This window comes from Heloderma suspectum, chromosome 1 (genome assembly GCF_057233095.1).
Source record: "Heloderma suspectum isolate Gila_16-S chromosome 1, 16-S_ref, whole genome shotgun sequence".
Taxonomy (NCBI): domain Eukaryota; kingdom Metazoa; phylum Chordata; class Lepidosauria; order Squamata; family Helodermatidae; genus Heloderma; species Heloderma suspectum.
In genome coordinates, this window is record NC_139458.1 from 178,945,003 (window position 1) to 178,960,779 (window position 15,777).

General features: G+C 42.2%; 1 long non-coding RNA gene across 2 annotated transcripts; it reads right to left on the reverse strand.

Moving 5' to 3' along the window:
- Positions 1-595: 595 nt before the first annotated feature.
- On the reverse strand, positions 596-15,722 carry LOC146358445 (uncharacterized). Of its 2 annotated transcripts, XR_014784536.1 has the most exons (5): positions 15,410-15,671; positions 6,377-6,482; positions 6,163-6,283; positions 2,525-2,590; positions 596-1,979 (listed from the first exon to the last, which is right to left on the reverse strand). It is a non-coding gene; the product is annotated as an uncharacterized LOC146358445 (long non-coding RNA). The 2 variants fall into 2 exon arrangements; XR_014784534.1 differs by lacking the exons at positions 6,163-6,283; positions 6,377-6,482 and having other exon boundaries at positions 1,469-1,979; positions 15,410-15,722.
- Between the last annotated feature and the right edge of the window lie 55 nt (positions 15,723-15,777).

Sequence of the window (15,777 nt, forward strand, 5' to 3'; positions counted from 1 at the left end):
GAGTGTCCCTTATTATTTTTGCAAAGTAAGTTTAATCTGTCACAACTGTATTGCAACAGGATCCAGTATAACGAATCAGAATTCTAGTGCTAAGTAGAAATGGGTTAGTAATCACAAACACATTACTGCTAGGTAAAAGGATAAGTGTAGCATGCTTATGAGTTCTACTACTTATCTTTATCTTTATATTGCACAGGGATCCAACGAAACATATTATAATCTTCTAAACAGAAATGGCTTAGCAAACTACAAACACATCTGTGATTGAGCAGAAGGATAAATGTAGTGTATTTGTGTGTATGTGTCTCTGTATGTAGAGTTTGAGTTCTTTTTATGTATCTTTATCTTTAAAATAATTGATTCAAATTACCATCACAATTGCATGTTAATCCGATGTAGTATGCCTTTCTGTGAATAAATGCTAGTCTACAAAGCCTGCAAGAGAGTGCAATATCATTAGCTACATTTTTTTCTTTGTATCATGCATATGTTAAAATGTATGCTAATGAGATCTAAGAAGCTTTGGAAGTTTTATGCATGAACTTTGAAAAGGCTGTTTCCCAGCTCGCCACAGACAAAAGAACAACACACATGGTATTTAGTATTTAATATTTTCCAAGTAGAAAAACACTTCAGTTAATTATGAAAAGTAATAATTCCACTGTCACTTTGTATTTTAATTCATGCATTTAAAAAAGTTGAGCACTCTAAAGTACTCCCACAGTAAATGGGGGAAGAAAGCTGCTGTAAAAGATCTGAGCATTTAACAATCTAAAATCTATTTCAAGTGTCTACAGATATTTATGATGAGACACATGATCAAATACTTTGGGGAATCTGATGAATAATACACATGTACTACTATTGTTTTAAAGGTTCATACACCCACCAAACCCAATAAAACATATGACACTGTACAATTTGGAGCTCATTATTATGAGAGTGCTAATATTTAAGGAATGATCCATCCATCCTGCCACATCCTCCCTCTCATGTGCCGTGGTACTAAACTCCCTTCCCTGTTGGATCTGTTCCATGCAAAGAGATAAGCACTTTTGTGAGTGCTACATGGACCTAATGATGCATGTAGAGGACTGACTGGATCATCCTTAAAGTATTGATATAATGCTTTTTTCTAAAAGCACGTCACATAGATTATCTCAATAATCCTAACAACGTTCCTGTAAAGCATGACAGTATTATTGTCCCCATATTACAGACAGGGGCAGCGACTGACTGAACTCACAAGTTCTGAGTTTGTGATGGATTGAGATTTGAACAAGAAACTTCCAGTTCTTAGAACTCAGTTATGCTTGTAATTTTTACTAGTTTGATACAAGTTTGTGTTCAGCAAATTTAGATAATGATTTTGAAAAAAATTAAGCAGGCTCATGAAAGTAAGATGTTCAGTAAGTTGTTGAATAAATATAGACCCACATATTGGCTATAATTCAACAGAGACAAGCTTAGGCTCCAGTGATTTTATTGATACTTATGGGTATAACTGCACTGGATTGTGGCCACTACCAGTACATTAACATAATATTATATACAATCTCTGATGCATATAAAAGGCCAGGCTGTGGATATAACACACATACACACACACAGGTTTACTGGCAATATCAACATTCATCACATGGATGAAGGTATTGAATTACTAAGTAAAACAGGATATAGGTTTGGCTGAACATAATCAGAGCTTTGTCATCATCTTCCACCTAACTTCTATTTTTGAAAGACAGATTAATGCTGAAAGGCACAGCCTACATGTCAATTTATATAAATTTAGGAATGAGCAGAGAAATGCTAAATATGGGTTGAAATCGGACTCTAGAAATCCAATAAACTAATCCATTAGGTATGGTTTACTAACTTGAGTAAATGTTTCTAGAGCAGTTCCACTATCTCGGCAACCAGCAATATATCAAGAGTAGATTTTTCCAGTGAGGACTAGAGTGTGGTTAGGATATGAGTAGCTACATTTGGAAAAGAGAGAAACAAGAGAATAATGTCTATAATTCCTGTTAAGCTTTTCCTAAGTCTAAATAAATTTCATGGAAAATGTAGTTAAATATAAATGCAATTAAATATATCCACTTTTAATATAATCTTATAAATATGAATTTGAAGTAATGCTAATATTGAAAGCAATGAAGTAGCACTAAGCCTGCTTTATTTGTGCAAAGATTTAAAGATGAAATACATAAATTAATTTTGAGAACTGAAACATGTTCGATTAACATGCATGGCGGCACAATAGAGTTCACACCAATATTAGTAACTTCCAAGTGGTATTAAGCTAACAATATTTAGATTGTGCACAGAAAAAGAAGAAAAAAAAGCCACTGCTGCAGCAGCAGCAGTGATGCGTTACATTTCTAAATAAAAATCGATTATATCATTCTAACCCAACAGCAAGTGGACAAAAAGCGAATACCTTCTGGAACTCCTTTCTAACAGTAGCCTGTGTTTGAGATTCAAATGCATTTATATGCTGGTCTTTGTTAATAGCAGTAAATACCTCATGGTTGCCAGGAATACGTTATTTTGCATGAGTCCTGCCTAGCTTTGGCATGGTGAATTCCTTCTGTGGATAAAGGAAGTAAAAAAAAATATTGCAAATGATGGTTTGTGGAGATCCTGCTCTCTGACCTTTATCTGCATTTAACAACAGCTTAAATTCCACATTTTCTCAGCATAGCAATCACACAAAAGTCTACTAAATAGGCCCCTAGAAGCTGCTATTCAGAGTCTGAGCAGCGCTCTCATTGTAAGCTTTTTCTCCCACATTTGGTTGTTTTAGGAGTAAAGTGTTACAGCATCTCTAGCTTTATTCTATTGAAGTTCTTTTTTCTCTTTCAGATCTTTTAATGGGCGAGTACAAATGCTAGTAGTCTGTTGTATATTTTCCTTCTGTTGTCTTTCTTCCCAGTAAAGATAAAATCAGCAGTTGGAATGCCAGCAATATTTATGCTCCATTCATAGCAACTAGAATAATTTTTAAACACTTTAAAAACACTTCATACACACACACACACACACTCCGATTATCTATAGCTGGGATAGTCAATTTATTTTAATCTGTCCTAAAGCATCTAAAGAATAATTGGCTACATTAATTTCTTTTTTACACAGCTTGTGTCCAATCGTATACCTTATTATGGCTGAAAACAAGAAATTGCAATAACGCTAAACAACACCACATTTTAAGGAACAGAGAAAAAAGATGGCTATGAATATAAGCAGCAAATTATGATTTTTAAACTAATAAACTGAAATCACTTGTAGGTTATAAGAACTTCAGGTTCTGGATAAAAGTGAGAATTGTGTATGACCAACATATCCTAAAAGTGTTTGATACTTCAGAACAATGAGGTAAACAAAAAGAGGCACAATAGGATGATAATTTTATTTTTAGTTGGCAAGTTTCAGAAATTTGGTAGATTTACTGGTAATTCATAAGATTTTAAGAGATCTAGCAGAATGTCATTTATATGTAAATGTCAAAGACAACTGGTGCCTTCAGTAGATCTTAAAAGTCATCCCTGTCTCCATTCTCTGAAGAGCTGCTTTGTGTATCTATAAACTCTCTCCTAACCACTTAGCATGCTAGTTTAATGTTGCAAATATCTGTCAGTGCTCAAGGATCTGACCACCCTACTCCTATGAGAATAAAATGGGAATGATGCCCTTCCTCATTCACTCTACAAAGAGTCTCTTAGATAGTTCTCTTCAACATGGAGGATTGTACTGAGCATCATACAAGGGGCCAAGATATTCTCTGGCACCTGTGGTGGAAGAGCATAGATTTAAAGGCCCATATCTGGATATATTCAAGATTAAAATGTAAAAAAGGAGGATATTTGTGCAGGGGTGTCCCCAAAGCCAAGATGTGGAGAAAAATGCAGGACCCATTGCCAGGTGATGGACACATATTTCCTAATCTTGCAGGAGATAGTAGCTACAAGAGAGCTGGGGAGGAAACAGGAAGTGAGTGTTGGCTGAGGAGGAAACAGGAAATAGGTATTCTTCTTCTATTGGGGTTTAATGGTGGATCAAGGCCAAACAGGCCCCATGACCACTACCTACTGGGAAAATGTGGAAAGCCCCAACAACTAATTCATACAAATGGGAATAGATGCCAGTAACTTTAACAAAACTTTGTAGCAATTTGAGGACTGCACTGCTAAGATTCTTAATTCAGAGAATGGACCCCATGAAAAACCTTCAACCCTCAAGCTCTTGCGCTCATTAAAAAGAAAGCCCTGTCATGTTCTTTATAACAGACAATCCCAGAGAAAATCATTTATTGTTTCATCCAGTCCACAAACCTCACAGAGAGCAGAATCAGATCTTCCCAAAACAAATAGATTGCTTCGTAAAGTGCAATCTCAATTCAAGACCCAGAACACAGCAACCTGCTGAATTTGACCACATTGTTCAAAAATCCTAAAATCATCCAGGGCTGGACAGAAAGAAAAAATTATCAACAAGCCCACTCTCCTACCATTTCTGCCAGTCCAGTTTGATTTCACGCCAAATTCAGCTTTTAACCTCTGATGGTGACAAAGGAAGTCGGATATCAATTACGTCCCAGTGCTTCCTTACATCACCACTAATGTCCAGTGAGCAGGGAACCAGATAAACCCAGTTCTAAGGCCCATAAGATACAGTTCAAAATTTAGAAGCCGTATCTCATTTACTAACAGACACTAACAGATACCTCCTTGCTGGATTGTCAACAAACTTGACAAAGAATCAGACAGAATAATTGCCCACTCTGATCTGACATCCCTAACCAATTCTAATGCCAGAGTAATAGCTGTCAGTTCAGCTGTCATGATAGAAACCCAGTCGGTTAAGCCATGTTTTTTCCGCAGCCCAAATTCAGGGACATGAAGTAAATATTGGGCTGGGAGGCAGCATTTGGGGCAGGGGTGGACCACGTGTAGCCTTTCAGATTTTTTGGGCCTACAACTCCCATCATGCCATAGCTATGTTGGCTAAGCATGATGGGAGTTGTAGGCCAAAACATCTGGAGGGCCACAACTTGCCCACCCCTCATTTAAAGGTTAGAGACAGGCCAGTTATGCCAAAAGGAATTCCCTCAGAGTTCGACTGGATGCCTGGAAATAGAGTTGGTGGAGGAAGAGGAAAGTTTGGTGGTGTTTAATTTTAGCTGTATGCACATACAGAGATCCTTTGCAGATCATGAATATGTAAATAAAGGTCTGTGTGGGAGCCAGTGGGAATGGTACAATTCTGTTCCGCACTTCATCGTGAATTCATTGTATGTCTGTATTTCAGTGCCACCTAACCCCACCTTTGACAATTTTTTCTCCTCTACACCGCTGTGAGTTTGTGTGTACTTTCCAACTGCGCATAACACTCATGCATCTCATGAAGTGTACTCTAGTGTAATCTTTAAGGGTCACAAGGCTCTTAATTGTTTTTGGTGCAACAGATTAATATGGCTCCTCCTCTGCAAATTGTTACCTTACAGGGTTGTTGCAAGGATTATAAATAGATAATGGATGTGAAATGCTTTGTATACTTGAAAGTACTAAACAAATGTTTAGTATGATTACTACATGCTGATATTTATTTATTATATTTCTATACCGCCCAATAGCTGAAGCTCTCTGGGTGGTTCACAACAATTAAAACCATAAAATACAATGCAATACAATATAAAAGTTAACAAGTGTAAAACTACAGTATAAAATAAAAGTAAAAACCAAAATAAAACCTGGCAGCAATGCAAAGTTTTAAAATACAGATTTAAAACAACAGAAACTGAAAGAGTAAAATGCCTGGGGAAATAAGGTCTTCACCTGGCTCCAGAAAGAGCATAATGTAAGCGCCAGGTGAGCCCCCTTGGGAAGCTCATTCCACAGTGGTACTGACATTTCATCATGGTTTTTGATACTGCTTTCTGGCATGGCATTCTTGGTTCTAGGAGTTAGAGCCCAGGGTTGTTGACTATGAAGAAAGGCTGCAAAGGTTCTTTCTCCCTGTTGGATATGTAAGGTAGTGGTACTAATCCAGCCACTTGCTCAATATTCACAGCTCATTTTACATTCTGTATTCCGGACTCTATCTGGGAGGTTATCACCTACCACCCTAGCCCTAAACTAAAGGCAGCTATGACTCATTCACCTCAATTTGCTTTAATTGCTGAAAAACATTCTTGCTCTGAGTGTGACCCCCTTCCTGGGGGAGATCCATCAAAGCCTTCATATCTACTGGAGCTTAATTAGGCGGCCCTCTGAGCATGCTCCTGGTAAGAGAAAGAATTAAAGGCTGCTGAGTAGAATTTTCAGGGCCAATGCAGGCAGGCACATCTTATGAGCCACCAAGCCCCACAACTCACTTGCCATGCACTTCAGCCTCAGGCTGGCAGCAAAAAACATCAAGGTCCTTGCCGGTTGTCATAGATCAGGTGCATGCAGAAGGTGGATCAGGATCTACTGGTAGATCTATGGATGATTTGCATTAGATTGACAAAGAATTTCTGGCTCCGATTAGTTTAATAATAGCAAATAAAATGTAAGTAAAAATAAATAACCAAACAAACTCTGCCATGGCTGTCCTCTGCCTCAGTACTCCTCACCTGTAAAATAGGATTATTAATTGGTTTGCCTTTTGACCAGGTTTTCTGCACCTCTGGGGGCCACTTTGAGAGTTTTATATTAGAATCCCCATTCTATAATAACTCAGGTGTAAGTTTATATTTTGCACCTGGCCTCTGATTAGTGTATTTTGGGGTTCTAGTAAAAAACAAAGTAGATACCACAAGCCCAAAGTCTGCCCACCCTGCCATAGAGGGTTGGTTGGTTGCATTTAGCTGGATGGATCACAAGTTGTGCGGGCTAATGGCTGAAGGAATCCTTTGCTGGTACTGAGCCAATTTGCAAAGTAGTTGCATAGTCATACTTTTATGTTTTGCACAAGCAAAATATAAGAACAAAATGCCATTTAATTAACACAGTTTTTAAAAAAATCTAAATTAAAATCTAAATTAAAATGTGACCCAGCATTTTAATATCTAACAACAGTAATGTACGCTTCTCTTTAAAAAAGGGGGCGGGGTTCAGCAAATATGCAAGTGCCACTAAATAAATCCTTGCTGTATTGAATGCCCTCCTTGATATTTAATTGACTGCCTTCAATTAAAACTGCTGCAACTGTTTCAGTTCTGCTGGCCCCACTGTTTCCAGAACTGGAATTCCCCCATTAATGCAAACTCAGCTGTTAAAAGCTCGTTGTGCAGCAAGGAATGAGAATAGCGAAGCAGTTCTGTGTTCTGCATCTGCGTTCATCAGCGGGATGGTTGCTCGGGAATGCCAAGCAACTGAGATTATCCACACCAAATCATATAATAGGAATTATTATTTTTTATTATTAATACCACACCTTTCGTTTTCATGAGTTTATTTAAACTGACAGCTCTCCTGATCAACATCCTGCTACAGTAGAGAAGAAACATGAGGAGATGTAGGCAGACCATAGGATCTAAGGTGCTTCGGTTCTGTGGTTTGATCGCTAGCAGGAAGAGGTTTCCTTTAATGTGTAAGGGAGCACTCAGGCCAAAGGTTAGACGCTCAGAGATCAAAGAGGGCCAGGCACTGTCAAAGTCTGGGATGGAGAACTTCTGGCCCACAGGATGGGGAACCTTTGGCCCACACGGGTTCCTCATCCGGCCCGTGAGTTCTTCCGCAAGCCCCACCCCTTCTACTTCCAAGTCTGTGAGGAAAACTCCTGCTCTTAACTCTGGCCACTGACTGGAGATAAGAGCTGGGATTTCCCAAGAAGGGCTACTTTTCTTCAGCACAGTGCAGGAAAACCCCATTCTTATCTCTGACTAGTAATTGAGGTAACAGTGATTTAAGGGCATTTAAGGTGCAACTCTATGGGGATAAGTGGCTGCCTCCGAACTGGAAGGTGACCGCCTATCCAATACAGGGCAGAAGAAGCATGGAGGGGATCATCCTCTCCATGCTTCAGCCACCCTGCATTCGCAGTTAGACACCTGATTTCAGCAGTCTAGGCGCGGGAAGGCAGAGCAGGGAAGGAGGCTGCTGGACGACACATAGGATGTGTCATACCAGCATTTCCACCTTTCTGTTCCAGAACACTCCCAGAATGCCCCATTTTGGCTGCTCTGCACTCCTCTTCCAAGTGCGGAGCATGGGGCTGTTCCCATGGGGGAAGGTTGGCGCTCCGAGGTCGGTTCCTGGAGAACTGACCTTCCCCCCCTTCTGCGCTGCCTCACAGGCAGCACAGAAAAGCCCCATGCTCCACACTCACAAGAGGAATGCAGAGCGGCCGAAATGGGGCATTCTGGGGGGCATTCCAAGGCGGGGAGGGCGGAAATGCCGGTACGACACAGTCAATGTGTTGTCTGGCAGCCTCCTCCCCTGCTCCGCTGTCCTGCGGCTAGACAGCTGCAATCAGCTGTCTAGCTGAAAATGCAGGGCAGGAGAAGCACGGAGGGAACGATCCCCTCCGTGCTTGTCCTACCCTGCATTGGATAGGCAGTCGCCTCCGAGTTCAGAGGTGGCCGCCTATCTGCATAGGATTGCACCCTAAAAGGAGCAATTGCTTAAAGGAAGCCTATAAAATCACAGGGAAGTCTCAGAGTGTGAACTGTACACAAAGTAAGGGATTGACAATGTTGGAGTTACTGGGCATATGCACAGCTGACAGTCTGAGCAGTGTCAATGATTGTGTAAATGTCTGTTCTTCTAACTAAAATCAATCCTTGACCTGAACATGTTGACAGTGAGTGACGCAAAATTACGAGAACCACATCCTTCTGCTATTGTAAATGAGAAGATAATGCATACGTTGGGGGAGCTGTATGTAGAAAGCTCCTAATTACTTTACTTCTGTTCCAAACTAAGTGAATGATTAAACGTGTTTTTAAAATATTAATTTCTAGATCCACAATCTAGTTTTCCCAGATGTTACCAACGAGAAAGGCCAGTTGGGATTAAGATATTTGTTGCTGGTTTTATTTTTATCTATTTAGTTCGTACTGTGGTGGGTTTTTAATCTACTTGATATTTAGTTTTTTGTTTGTTTGTTTTGTGTTTTATAATTTTAAGTTCTGTAAACTGCCCAAATGACTATGTTGAATGGGCTAAGTGGTGAAAACAAACAAATAAGATGGTTTGATAAAAAGGATAGGCAAATGGTAATACTTAATCCTGCTAGATGCTGAAAAAGTATGCTTCATGGAATATTTTTTCTTCCTTTTTAAAACAAACCAGTTTTGTTGCTCCTGGCATCTAAGACTGGGTCTTTGGGTTGCAGTAGGGAAAAGACAAATGCCGGGTGATGTGTCTGATGCCTATCTGCTGCTGTAGCTGAGTGGGTAGGGAACTCCTCTGCGGTGTTTTTAGTGTAGGTTCAAATGCTGCGACCTCCCTCTCTTTTGCCTGTGTCATGACTGTTTTTGCTGGGGCATGCAGTGGCTGAGGAGGGGCATGTTCCTCCTCCCTCTCCCCTGGTGGGACTCAAGCTCCAATCTTCTGCTTCCTAACTCTCTGCATTATAGAACTGAGCAGCTGGAGGTTGCTGCTGTCCGTGCGTGTCTGTGTCGGCCCTAGTTGCATGTCCTGGCCCCTCCCTTTGGCTGCTTCGCAAAGGGTCTTTCCCATTCTCAGTGGGCCTTGAACCCTTGTCCCAGGAGGCCTGTATCTGCTCTTTGCAGGCCTCTTGCCCAGGGAGCTATATGGGTGCCATGTGGTGTGTCTTTCTTTCCCTTTATGTGTTGTGCTCCAAAAATGTGTTTTTGAGCAGCGTAAGGGGTCTCAAATCCCTGCCTCAGGATTGGCACTGCTGCCTGTGCAGCTGGGGCTGCTGGAGCGGGGAGTGCTGTGACATAATAATTTGTGTTGTGATACTGGGAGGTGTGCTGAGGGCGTGATCCCATTGACCTGAGTTCCTATGAGCTTCATTGGTACAGCCCCCGCTCTGGCAGTGTTTCTATGAGGGTGCATCTGTAGTTCAGAGACTTTCCAAGTGGTATGTCTTCCTCTCTCCTCCTGCGCTGAGTGCATATAGGATACAGCAGCCGTTCTACTGGCATAACGGAAGTGTATCTTTCCCTCCACCCCCAGCATAATTGGAGTATAGGAATGATCCGCCCATGAAAGTATGACTTGAGTTTCTGAGATATGAGAAACTGTACCTAAGTGAATTCAGCAATATGTGGGATATAGAGCACTCTAGCACTTTATCTAAAACTGAAATATATGCCAACATTAACTTTGCCTTCAGTGAGTTACACTTTTGGTTTAGCGTGGTTTAGCATTTTGAAACATGAATAAGGATTTGTCATATTTATTTGACTTTGGAAAATGCTGACACGCTTGAACACCTTGCCTAAGAATGGTGTCTTTTACTGCATGTATACCAAGATTCAGCTTTCCATTTGTTGTGAAAATACTCTTAACAATTTTCATACCACCATCAGCAATCTTTACTAGTCCTCAGTGGGGTAGTGGTCATTTTGAAGTACAGGCGCTCATCAGGACTGTTCCCAAAGCCACACCACCAAGGAGAGTCTAAAAATGCAGGCAGTTACAATGAACCATATTTAAGCAGTTTGCTTCAAATGAGAAGCAGACTATAAATATTGCTAATAAAATAAATACATATTTATATCTCTACATTACATCAACAATATATTGTTTGTGGGAAAATCCATCCCACCCCCCCACCCCCGTTACTGTGAGTTGGGCAGCTGAATTGAGAGGGAACAGGGAAACCTGAGGGGAGTGGTAGATGATATCACTATCCCTGCTAATACAAAAAAGGCCTGGCACTTCGACCTTGTTTTTGTATAATTGATTTCAGTGGGTCTACTCTAAGCACGAGTAAGCCTGGATCCCACCCAATGAAATTTAGCAATGAAGCTCTTCTTCATTTGGTGATGTATCTGTTAAAGTTCTGTGGGCAAAGCTTTTGTTAAAAGCTCAGCAGTGGAGTCAGTAGTCTATGAGTTAGCCATAGCTGATAGATCATAATAAATATGATGAAAACCTCCAAGGAATGGGATGTCAAGGAAGGAATCTTGAGTTGGCATCTACCTACTTACAAGCAACAGCATTCCCCACAGCTCTGGTTGGCTGGGACTTAAAATTCAAATGGATTTAAAATTCAAACAGCCCCTAAGTATGGTGTAAGAAATAAGTGATTGTCCTAAATAATAATTTAGGATAATTATTTCTTTCTTGTGCTATACTTAGGGCTTATTTGAATTTTAAATCTATCTGAATTTTAAGTCCCAGCCAATCCAATAGTTGCATGCTGTAATGTTACCATATCATAAGGTGAGTTGATGCAACGTGATTCTTTACGGTTGTTATGCTTGTCCTGAATCCTGGTGCTTAATATTAGGCTACAATGTTGGCAGGCTAAAAAGCAGGTGGTTGATGATCTAATTGGGTGGACTCTGAAAGTTACCTAACCAGTATCCCAAAGACATTGAGGGATCAGTGTCAAACATAAACTGCTGTGATATAATGCTCTTAATCTTGCATCCTGTGTGGTCTTTATTAGAGAGATTGTCAGAATGCCCATTGTTAAGGGAACTCAGGACTGGAAAAACAGCATTTGGTGGGAACAGGATTAGGGAATAAGGGTGTCACATTAGCTAGGAAATCTAAATGGAAAGGTCTATTTCATGTTATTTGTGGAGCAGGTTTTCCAAACTGAGAAAGTCAAAGTGAGCTGAGATTGCAACTGAGTTGAGCAAAAGGTGCTTCTTCTCGTTTCCCCTCAGCCTCCTGCACCACAGCTGACTCCACTCAGCAGGGTCCCTCAACCCTCAAGGGAGCGTTTGTGTGTGTGTGTGTGTGTGTGTGTGTGTGCGCGTGTGTGTGGGGTGGGGGGGTTCTGGAGGGTGAAGAGCCGGGAGAGGAAACTGTTTCCTCTCTGTTTGCAGGGGGTTATCTGGATCCAACCCAATCTATCTCTGGTAATTGAACAAACCAGGATCACTCACACCATGGTTTAACCCTGGATTGTTTAAACTAATCAACAAGGAGTTTTGGATGCAACAAGGAGTTTTGGTTAGTTTAAAAGCAGAAGCTTCTGCTCTTCACTTTATGGCTGCATCAGACAGGGAGAGCAGTGCCAGCTCAATGGGCCAGAATGAGAGGAAGGTGAACAAGCACGTGGGCCCCTACTAGGGTGTGGGCCCTTGGCAGGTGCCCAACCATAATGCCCTGGGGGAGAGTGAAACGTGCACACCTTAGGCTTGTTCACTTAAAGCTAAACTGTAATTTAGCACTATATCTGAAAAGACCTTATCTGTAGTCAAGGAGTATTTTTAGAATATAAGACCAGATCTTTTACTTCCATCTCCGATGACCTATATGAGAAGGTGAGCTACTGCTACTTATCAGAAAGGGAACTCAGGATCCAAGACCAGTGACTTTCCACCTTTAGGGAACCCATTCCATTTTGACTTGCATGCTGAGGAACCACTCCACATCAGTGCATTGTTGAAGATTCTAAGGCATAATCTAGGGTGTGCAGCCATCTATATTGCCCTGTATAAATTGAGTTTGCACCCTTGAATGGTGGTTGATAGGCTTCAGGCTGGCAGGATCTACTTAATAGCTCTTTCTCTTTTTTTTTCTAGAACCCAATTGTTCACCAGCTGGAGGCAGGTGCAACATAGTATCTTAGGGGAGCAGACATAAATTTAGGCTTAAGTAACAGGTGCTTCTGAGCCCATGAATACGTTTTCACTACTAGAACAGGGCTCACAGTCACCTGATATGAAAATCCACTCCTGACTTTGCCGCAAGCTTTCTTCATTTCAGCAGCCTAATTCAGAAGAATGCAGAAATAGCCCAGTTGGCCATGAGCAAAGAAGACATTTTAGTTATAGACGAATTTCAGTACAGGCAAGCTGTCTTTACGTTACGACTACAGTAGCTTGTGAAAAGATTGTGGAAAACTAATTTGTGCTCATTGATACATCTGGGTTTTGACCTGGTTACGGGACTGAATCAGCCTTGGTCGCCCTGATGGATGACCTTTATTGAGAGAGGGACAGGGGGAGTGCAACGCTGTTAATTCTCGATCTCTCATTGGCTTTTGATACTGTCGACCATGGTATCCTCTTGGATCAACTCCGTGGGACGAGCATTGGAGGCACTGTAATACAGTGGTTCTGGTCTTACCTGCAAGGTCAATTTCAGGGAGTAACATTGGGTGACCATTCCTTGGCCCCTTGGCAATTGAGCTATGGGGTTCTTCAGGGTACTATCCTGTCCCCAATGTTGTTTAACATATATATGAAGCCACTGGGAGTGGTCATTAGGGGATTTGGAGCCCAGTGGTATCAGGGCTTCTTCACAGGGGAGCTTTTATCCTGCTACTGAGATTGCTCAATCACGGAAATTTGTGGGCCCTTTAGATGACATCATCAACCTCCAGGGCGTCTCCTGCACTAAATGACCTTTATTCCATTTTTAAATAGATCAGAAATGATGAGTTATCAAATTATCCAGCTTGTGTTCTGCCTTGAGTTCCCTCAGTGGAAAATGAAAAGCCACAAGAAGAGGAGTGAGATCAATCAAACATATGGAAAGGGGAGAAGGAGGGGGAAAGGGGAGCATGTGTAAAGGGAGTCCGTTGTGATCCTGCATTTAAAATGGAAGCAGAAAGTCCAATTTTAAATACAAGATTTTAGGCTGGTGTAGAGATGCTCTCAGTATGCTGATGACACACAGCTCTATCTCCCTGTGACATCTGAATAAGGTGAGGCTGTGCAAGTCCTGGATCAGTGCCTAGATGCAGTAATAGGCTGGATGAGGGCCAATAAACTGAAATGGAATCCTGGCAAGATGGAAGCCCTGTTGGTGTTTCCCGAGTCTTGAGAGATAGGCTCATTACCTGTTCTGGGTGGGGTTGCACTCCCTCTGAACGATCAGATTGGTAGTCTGGGGATATTCCTAGATCCATCACTGTTGCTGGAGGGCCGAGTAGCCATGGTGACTTGGAGTGCCCTTTACCAGCTTTGGCTGATTTGCCAGCTACAGCCGCTCCTGGATAGGGGTAGCTTGGCCACAGTGGTACAAGCGCTAGTAACCTCAAACCTGGATTTCTGCAATGCACTCTATTTGGGGCTGCCCTTGAGTCTGGTCCGGAAGCTGGAGCTAGTGCAGAATGCAGCAGCTTGGCTGCTACCGGGAGCTGCCCCTTTTCAGCATGCAACTCCTTTGCTGAAGGATCTGCACTGGCTGCCTATTTGTTACTAGGCCAAGTTTAAGGTTTTGGTAGTAGTACAAAGTCCTAAACAACTTGGGACCAGGATACCTGAGAGAGTGCCTTCTCCCTTACCAACCTGCCCGATCACTGAGGTCATCAGATGGCATGCTCCTGGTGGTTCCATAGAGAACAGCCTTCAGTGTGGTGGCTCCCTTCCTATGGAACTTCCTGCCTCTGGAGGTCAGGCGGGCACCAACACTGGGTTGTTTTCAGCACCTCCTGAAAACAGCTCTTTTCCAGGAAGCCTTCCTTGGTTAACCAGCCTTGGTTTTACTGGCACTGTTTTATTATTTATTTATTGCATTATATCCTGCCTTTTTCCCTCCAAGGAACCCAAGGTGGCATACATAATCCTCCTCCTCTCTATTTTATCCTCACAACAACAACCCTGTGAGGTAGGTTGGGCTGAGAGTCTGTGACTGGCCCAAGGTCATCCAGTAAGCTTCCACGGCTGAGTGGGTAGTAGAACCGAGATCTCCTGGTGCCCTGTCCAACACTCTAACCACTACACCACACTGGCTTTTAGAGATTCATTTTAATATCATATTTCATTCATATCTTTTGTTCATTTTATCTCTTGTTCACTGTTCTGGAATCTGTTTAGATGTGGACTGATATACAAATGTTGTAAATAAATAAAATACCTATCGATGCATACTTGTGCTAAGTATGCATCCTTAGACCAGAAAATACTTGATTCTTAATTTCTCTTGCCCTCCCCTTTTTAATAAATATATAGCCATCACATTAGTGCGCCTTCCCCAATATGGTGTGCTCCAGATGTGACTACAACTCCCAGCCAGCCACGAGTGGGAGTTGTAGTCTAACACGTACGGAGGGCATCAGGTTGGGGAAGCATTACTGTATCGACCCGACTGGAAAATTAATGTATCCAATCTCAAAAATCACTTCCCCCCCCTACCGTCCAACGTCTGGTCACTCCGAAATAAAGTCGCACTCCGTTGCACCCTAGAAAGTGGGCACAGGACGCCAGCCCTAAACAGCATGACATTAACTGAGAGAGGGAAGTGAATCTGGTTTGCTATTATAGAGCCAACAGAGGCATTAAATCAGAACTTCGCTAATTTCTCCCTGGATTCCAGCCTCTTACGTGCAATCCTGGTATGCTGTTCCTCGTGGTGCGCGCGCTCTGAGTTTTTGCAAGCTGCCTCTCCACAAGCCTGCGCAACAGACGTCAGGGGCACCTCTCTCCCTTCTTGTAGATTAGAACATCAAGGCTACGATCCCAGGCACACTTCGAGTTAGCCACGTCATGCCAGCAAGTGACGTCCGTCACCCGCCAGAAGCACCAAGGGCGAGAGCGGGAACGCCATCAGTCGGTCCTTTACTCTTCCGCTTTCCCGACAGCCTCCGGGCGAGGATTTGGCAGAGCGACGCCATCAGATGGACGCTGAGTAAGGTCCGGGACGGGTAATCGCTGCTCTCGCGAGAGCTGGTTAGGGCGAAGCCGCTCGTGGC